The sequence below is a fragment of the Hippoglossus hippoglossus genome, chromosome 5 (assembly GCF_009819705.1).
Source record: "Hippoglossus hippoglossus isolate fHipHip1 chromosome 5, fHipHip1.pri, whole genome shotgun sequence".
Taxonomy (NCBI): domain Eukaryota; kingdom Metazoa; phylum Chordata; class Actinopteri; order Pleuronectiformes; family Pleuronectidae; genus Hippoglossus; species Hippoglossus hippoglossus.
Window position 1 is genome coordinate 1,185,620 of NC_047155.1, and position 8,083 is coordinate 1,193,702.

The 8,083-nt window shown below is 44.5% G+C and overlaps 1 long non-coding RNA gene across 2 annotated transcripts in view; it reads left to right on the top strand.

The window, feature by feature from the left end:
• Nucleotides 1–470: 470 nt before the first annotated feature.
• LOC117762207 overlaps nt 471–8,083 on the top strand; it is a 10,107-nt gene continuing 2,494 nt past the window's right edge. For both annotated transcript variants that reach the window (XR_004613961.1, XR_004613962.1), the window contains exons 1-2: nt 471–484; nt 4,338–4,341. This is a non-coding gene — a long non-coding RNA (uncharacterized LOC117762207). The remainder of the gene's footprint in view (nt 485–4,337; nt 4,342–8,083) is intronic.

The following is an 8,083-nucleotide window of genomic DNA, read 5'->3' on the forward strand; positions in this document are numbered from 1 at the left end:
GTATTTGACACGCAGTGTGGTATGAGCTCCCTTAAAGTTATATCCCGAATCAAATGTGAAGGTGCAGATCCGAAACAAGCAAAAACACCCAGAGACTCGACTGTGTAACTGCTCCATCATAATATTTCTATTATATTCTGAATGTAAATTAAGACCAAGCAGTTTGGTTCTTCATATTTCTCTCACACACGTTGAATCTCCACACTTTCTTTCTTCGTGCTTCCCTCTTGGCAGCGAACATCAGCAGTGTCCTCTCCAGCAGTAGTTGGTTCAGGGAGGCTGCTTTCATCGTGTGGTTTGTTAGTGAGATGTTTGCCAAGAGAATGAATGAATGAATCGAAGTGGGGAAGATCTACAGCATGAAACTGTAGATCTGAGCTTTAGGTGCAGGAAATCAAACTACAGGTTCATTTCTGACTCTGGGTCCATGTGAGACTGCCGTTTCCATGGAAACTGTGACGTGTGACGTGTGTGACGTGTGTGTGTGTGTGTGTGTGTGTGTGTGTGTGTGTGTGTGTGTGTGTGTGTGTGTGTGTGTGTGTGTGTGTGTGTGTGTGTGTGTGTGTGTGTGTGTGTGTGTGTGTGTGTGTGTGTGTGTGTGTGTGTGTGTGTGTGTGTGTGTGTGTGTGTGTGTGTGTTAGCTGCAGGATCAACAGTAGTGAGACTATTAACTTTTTATGACGCAGATACTCAGACATGAGCTTTAGGGGCAATTAACACACACAGTTACACACATACTGAAAGTGATGTAAAACTTATCTAATTTTCTTTCTTGCTGTGTTTATTATCTGTCTCGCTTCACCTCTCCCTCACTAGTACACACACACAGATGCATCACAGACACACACACGGAGTGTGTGCGTCACTGCCGACCCAGTGTGTGACCTGAGCAGGAATCCAGAGAGACCAGCCCTCATCCTGCAGGGAGACACACTCGGTTAGCCTTTAACCTGAGTGTGTGTGTGTGTGTGTGTGTGTGTGTCATCATTTCATTGTCAGAAGTAAAGCTGCAAAAACAGTGAACGACTAAAGGTGGAGTGTGAGTGTGTGTTGTGTGTGGATACTGTTGTTTTTCACTCTGCGCTCTATTATCTTCTGGCTTCTGGAAAAGAACACACACTGCCAAACAGCTCTGTGTTGGTCTCACACACACACACACACACACACACACACACACACACACACACACACACACACACACACAGACACACACACACAGCTCTGACTGGACTGTGCATCGTGTCGTCCATGTGCACGAGATGAAGCGCTGTCGTTGGTCAGCTCAGGGTGCAGGTTCAGTGTGTGTGTGGCGTAAATGTGTGTGTGTGAGTTCACTGTTCACATCACTGAGGCATTTCCTGAATCAGGCCAGTTTAGATAAATATCACCTTTCAAATACTTTCCAGTAGCTGTGATGTATACGGTCAAAACTCCACCCGCCTGGTGCTCAGGGCGAAGTGAAACCAACGCCAAACATCAGTCATCAGGCCCGAGACTGAGCCTGAATCCAGGATCCACAGAAGTGTGTTGTGTGTTCAGACTGTTTCCTCAAGTCAAATATGCATGTAGTGTGTGTTTGTGTGTGTGTGTGTGTGTGTCTGTCTGGTTTATTGTTACTGGGACGGACGAGTGTGCAGATTGAACTTCTCTAAACGACCAGCGTTCCTCCTGCTGTGAGTTTACTGAAGGCGAGTTCTGACGCTCATGTGGAACAAATCCAACGAAAACACGCTGACCTCATGTGGAGCCGTGGGGCGGGAAGCACACACACACACACACACACACACACACACACACACACACACACACACACACACACACACACACACACACACACACACACACACACACACACACACACACACACACACACACACACACACACACACACACACACACACACACACACACACACACACACACACGATATGATAGCTGGGGCAGTATAGAACCAAGTGTGTGTTATCTCTCTCACAAACACACACTGTTGTTTTGATAGCTGCTCTCTCAGACAGATATGAACTGGCATAGTCATGAATATACAAACATCCAATTATGATTTTGACAGCTGCACACACACACACACACACACACACACACACACACACACACGCCACCCTATTTGTCGTCCTTATTATTCGATAAACTGAGTGAAACGGTTCATGTGTTGCTGCAGGGAATCTGTCAAACCTGATTTAAGTCACCACAAACTGTGTGTGTGTGCGTGTGTGTGTGTGTGCGTGCAGCCTCTTGGGAGGTGTAGCCCGTCACCTTGTGGTGTCACGCTGTGACCCTTGACCTCTGCCACCCCCGCTGTGATCGCAGGGTTGAGAGAAGACGAGATTCTGACTAAAAGCAGAATAGAAAGGAAGGAGATGGGAGAAGAGAGATAAAGAAAAGGAGGAGGAGAGTAGAAAAGAGGACGGCAGTGAGGGGAGAGGCCATCAGGGTTTGAAAGTGTCAGTAAAAGAGGAGAGGAAAGAAAAGAAGAGCAAGGAAGGAATGATGGAAGAGAAGGAAAGAAGGAGGAGAGGGAGGGAATGAGGGAGGGATGACAGAAGGGTAGAAGGTTTCCTGAGGTTAATGAACCTGTCAAGCACCTGAGACGAAACAGAGCTGTGTGTGTGTGTGTGTGTGTGTGTGTGTGTGTGTGTGTGTGTGTGTGTGTGTGTGTGTGTGTGTGTGTGTGTGTGTGTGTGTGTGTGTGTGTGTGTGTGTGTGTGTGTGTGTGTGTGTGTGTGTGTGTGTGTGTGTGTGTGTGTGTGTCTTCAGTGTTCAATAAGTTATTTTTTTATCTGATCAGCTGCAACTATTGTGATCAAATAGTGATTTTTCCAGAGTTAAGGACGTCTTGTTTCTCCAGTTTGAGAATTTGACGCTTTTCTTCATCATTTACAGACAAACACATTTCACCAAATAACAGACACACACACACACACACACACACACAGACACACAGATGCTGGTTAACGTCGCACAGTGGGGAGCTGACAGACGCCCTCGATCTTTAACTCGTCAGTAGATAAGAGACGGTGGTTACAGATAACAGCTGATTTAAAGCTCGTAGTTTATGTACTGATGGCAAGGGTTACACACACACACACACACACACACACACACCTGAAGGGAGGTTTTTATACCTTTTAGTTCTCACACTCTCAGTTTTTGTTTTTGGGTCAGAAGTTTCTTTCTTTCTGAGTTCAGGAGGTACAGGGAGGAGGAGGCGTCCTGTAACAGTGACACACACACACACACACACACACACACACACACACACACACACATTGTTCTGCTTGACTTACCTTGACACCTCACTCTGTTTCAGCGCTGGTGTTTACCAAACACTTCAACCTCCTTCAAAGTTGTGTGTGTGTGTGTGTGAGACCAGGTCTTTGATGATACTGGAGACACAATAACTTGGTGTAGTGTCTACTCTCCATTAATAAATGAAGCTCAGAGACTCATTTACCGACACGTTGAAGAAGTATTAATACGTCTTTATTTAAATACAAACTTAAAACAAGTTTGACGCACAACAGAAAATATCGTAAACCTACTTCGGTCTTTATCTGCTTTCAGACCGGTTCACGCAAATGTCCGAGTCAGTTGCTACGGACGTTCTCTTCCCCTATAGTGAGAAATCACAGCTGCTGCATTTGAACAAGTTCTGATTCACAACTTGTATCCTGGAACAATGTGAACACAAAGCATGACAATGGGTCTCATGCCAGAAACACTGGGACAGTAAAGGTCCAGTGTGGAGGATTTATCTGATGTAACATAATCTTCATCATGATGTTTTCATTTGTGAGCAATCACCTGAAACTCTGAAACTGAATGAATATTTTCACGACCTTTTATAAAGTTTTAAATATCCAATGTGAAGATGCCATTTTGGACCCAAACCCGACAGGCGGCCGACACGAGCCCGATGTTTCCCCTGATCACAGCCACGTGCAGCAATATAACCGAACATGACTGCGCCCCAACGCGTTTCGATCACCCCCTGGTGGCTGTCTGCAGGAAAGGTCAGACATCTCGTTAGTGGCTTGATGATATTTGTTGGGCTGATCTATTCATTTCACTTCTATGTTAGTGTCTATGTGAGCTGACATTTCAGTAAGGAAACTAAAAACAAAGCAGATTGGAGGTTATTTCAAGTTCTTCATCTCAATCCCAGTCTCGTCCACACAGGGACCAATACGACCTTTTAAAATAACATGTTATTGAAGCATTGCTCCTATTGGCCGATACCCAAAGCCCTGGTAACAGCATCGGGACTGAAAGAGTCAGAGCGGTGCGTCCCGGCTACAAACAAAGACAAAAAGAGGAAGAAGAAAGGTGGTTGACGTCCTCCTGCAGGATTTATGAGTTTGTGATGAGTCGCAGCTTGTTGGTCGTAAGCAGCTGTTGCTGCTGGAGATGATTTGTGGCTCTAGTTTTAGGGAGAGGTTTTTATTCTGGACCCAGAGCGATCGCTTCATGAGAATATATGTGTGTGTTTATCTCTAAAAGATGTGCTGCTCTTTAGATCTGTGTTTTACACTCAGATCCACATCATATCTCATCCAGATGAATGAAACCTGTAGTTATTTGTGTTTTTGCTTCGTGTTCATAGACTTTCATTAAAAACCTAGCAAGAAGAAAACCAGAAGAAAACAAACCTCTCTGGTGAAAAAGTGCTGACACAGACGAAGATGTGAAGAGTTTGTGGTGATCAGAGCGGACGACGGTGTCAGGTGATGTAAACATGATCACGTGACCTCTGCAGCAGAGGTAACACGTCACTTCCTGTCTCTGTCGGCTGCACCCGGCTGCCCCCCCCTCTCACCTGAACCATGAGGAGGATCTGATGCTGCGGAGTTGTTCAGCTGTGAAACACAAACTCTGAAACTGAAGCTGGATGCAAACAACCACAGGACAGTCATTCAGTTCTGTATAAAACAAAAAGTGTATTAAAATAAAGGAAAGTTTTCACAGTTTATCTCTTTTAAAAGTTGACTTGAAACAAGCTAAGAATAAGATGGAAAAGAGAAACGTCAGCTCATCGCTCTGAGGCCTCTCACAGCTCGAGCTGGCAGCTTAAATAAAGGATAAATAAATGTGAAGTGAACTGAGCGATAATAGCCGGTTGAGTTATTTTAGCAATCCGTCTGCAGCAGCTAGTCTCCTCCAGATCCTGAGACCTGATATATGAGATGCCTGCAGGTCTCTGTGTCAGAGTTCAAAGGAAACCGCTCCAACTGTGATTTAGAGGCTGGAGTCAGAAGAAGTGGAGGGTCCGAGATATTTAGAGATAAATGAAGATCACGACTGAAAAGTTAAAACCAACAAAAGCCCAGAGTTCTCAGATGCTCATGATGCAACGGTGCAGACAAACTGAAGCGAGGCCAAGATTCAATATAAACAATTACAACGATTACAACTCTGTGTGTGTGTAGTGTGTGTAAAGTGTGTGTGTGTGTAGTGTGTGTAAAGTGTGTGTAAAGTGTGTGTGTGTGTGTGTGTGTGTAGTGTGTGTATAGTGTGTGTGTGTGTGTGTGTAGTGTGTGTAAAGTCGTTGCTGTCCGAGCTGGAGACAGTGGAAGGAGAAATGGAGGCAGACGCTGACATTTTAAGAGAAGTCATCTTTCTCTGTCCGTCACTTTAATCCCTCTCCTCATCCATCTCTCCCTCTCTCTCTCTCTCTCTCTCTCTCTCTCTCTCTCTCTCTCTCTCTCTCTGTCTCTGTCTCTCTCTCTCTGTCTCTGTCTCTGTCTCTCTCTCTCTCTCTCTCTGTCTCTGTCTCTCTGTCTCTCTGTCTCTGTCTCTCTCTGTCTCTGTCTCTCTCTGTCTCTCTGTCTCTCTCTCTCTGTCTCTGTCTCTGTCTGTCTCTGTCTCTGTCTCTCTCTCTCTCTGTCTCTCTGTCTCTCTCTCTCTGTCTCTCTCTCTGTCTCTGTCTCTGTCTCTCTCTGTCTCTGTCTCTCTCTGTCTCTCTCTCTGTCTCTCTCTGTCTCTGTCTCTCTCTCTCTCGCTTTGTCTCCTATCAGATTCTATATAACATTTGTATAAATCCTCTAATATAATACTGTGGCTCTATTGGAAAAGAGTCCACAGTAAAACTCCTCTTTGATCACAGATGCGGGTAAATGTTGATGTGGACGTGGGGTTTTTTTGGCCGGATGTGTCGCGGCAGCTCTGTCAAATAAAGTGAGAGAAGAAGAAGAGAAGACGGGAGACGCTGCTACCTGAAGTCACCAGAACCACAAACAGAGGAGTCGAGTTTCAGGCCTCAGCAGGAATGTATCAGGTGTCATCAGGGAAACAGCTCGGAGCCGGCGGCCCGGAGGTGACGCTCACTGACGGAGCACAGACTCTGTTCTAAACGTGTGTCCTGTTCAACTTTAACTTTATTACAGCCGAGGAACATTAAACATTAAACATTTCTGATTGGTTGTTGCCGTTCTGCAGGACGACAAGTGAGAAAATGAATTGATTCAAGTAAGAAAACAATATTTAATGTTTTTTAAAAAAGAGATGAGAAGAGAGGTGGGACCAATCATATCTCTGCACTGGCGACACCCATGTGGCCAGATGCATTATGTCTTCGACTCGTCCGACTGTACGTAACCATGTGAACACGATATTCCAAAAACGCGTTGAGGGAATTAGTTTAAATTTGGTTAGAACATTTACTTGGACTGATTAGATTTTGGTGGTCAGACCTCAAGGTCAACTGTGACCTTCTGGCCGTTGTCTTATTAAACAACACCTTAGATCATGAATTCAATGATTAGATTCGGGGGGTCAAAGGTCAGAGTTCAAGGTCCAAGTGGCCTCATTAAACATGTGTTTTGGCCTCTTGACATGATATAGGAAGTCTGTCCTTGACCAGCTGTCAATCAAAGATGAACTGATTTCAGTGGTTTAAAAGGTCAAAGGTCACGGTGACCTCATATTACTGTGAATGCATCATGAATACCTGGAGGGACTGACACTGCCTGATGAGGCCAAACCAACACAGGTCTTAACTCGAGTTTTGCGTCAGCAGAAATTCAGACAAACCTGAAACTGAGGAAATGATCTGACTTTCCACCAGAGAGCAGAACCTTAGCTCACAGAGAACAAGCAGTTTGAGGAGTTTCCTCAAAGAAAAGTCGAAGACTCTAATGAGAACGACCTTGTTTGAATGACCTTGACCGTCGTCCTGGTTTCCTCTGTGTCTGAGAGGACGAGCACAGAAACCACTTTTCTTCTCTGAATGTGCTTTCTGCTATATGAGAGGCAGCCGACCCAAACAGAGAAACATTATATTTAACCTGTAATATGTGCGATTCCTCCTGGGGCTGGATAATGTGAGACGATTGCTTTTAGTGTCAACTTGCACATGTGTGAGCCAGATAAGAAAAAACATAGAAGAATCTTTCTTATCCCCTGGGAGTGCAACCTTCCCCGTGCGAGCTCACCACCTCCCGACGAGGTTTGGTTTCTATCACTTGAGTCCAACACATGAGCTGTCAGATGCCACGTTTCCCCTCTGGTCCTCTGTAAGTGTTAGCATGTGCTAACTGACGCTGCAACGCTCGCATGAGACGAAGGGAACGTTGCCATCGAAAGAACAGACGGTTTGTTGCATGTGTTCTAACGTGTTAAAGAGTAACCGAGACAAAAACCTCTTACCTTGTAAATCTAGTTTTATTTGCTTGTGGTGTCCAGATAACACACGTGGGCCACTTCAGGCAATGATGCTGCACGTCTGGCCTGAAGTAAATGGATCAGCTGAAAGTTGCCTGAACATCCCGAAGCAAAATGTGGTTTAATCTGGATTTGAACCTAAATGTGGTAAATGGTGAATAGTTAGTTGACAAAACCCCTCAGGGACAGTTGAAGTCCTAATGTCCCACTATAGTTATGATTCAGTGCAATATATATATATATATATATATAAATGTATCGTATATATTGAAATATGAGCTGTGCTGTCATCAACTGACAAATCAAAGAAAGTTTAATGTAATAAATGACCTAACAGAAAAGCTTTTGAAAAATCTGTTAATATAAAATGTTTGAATTTTTGAAAACTGAATAAGTGTAAATTCAATTT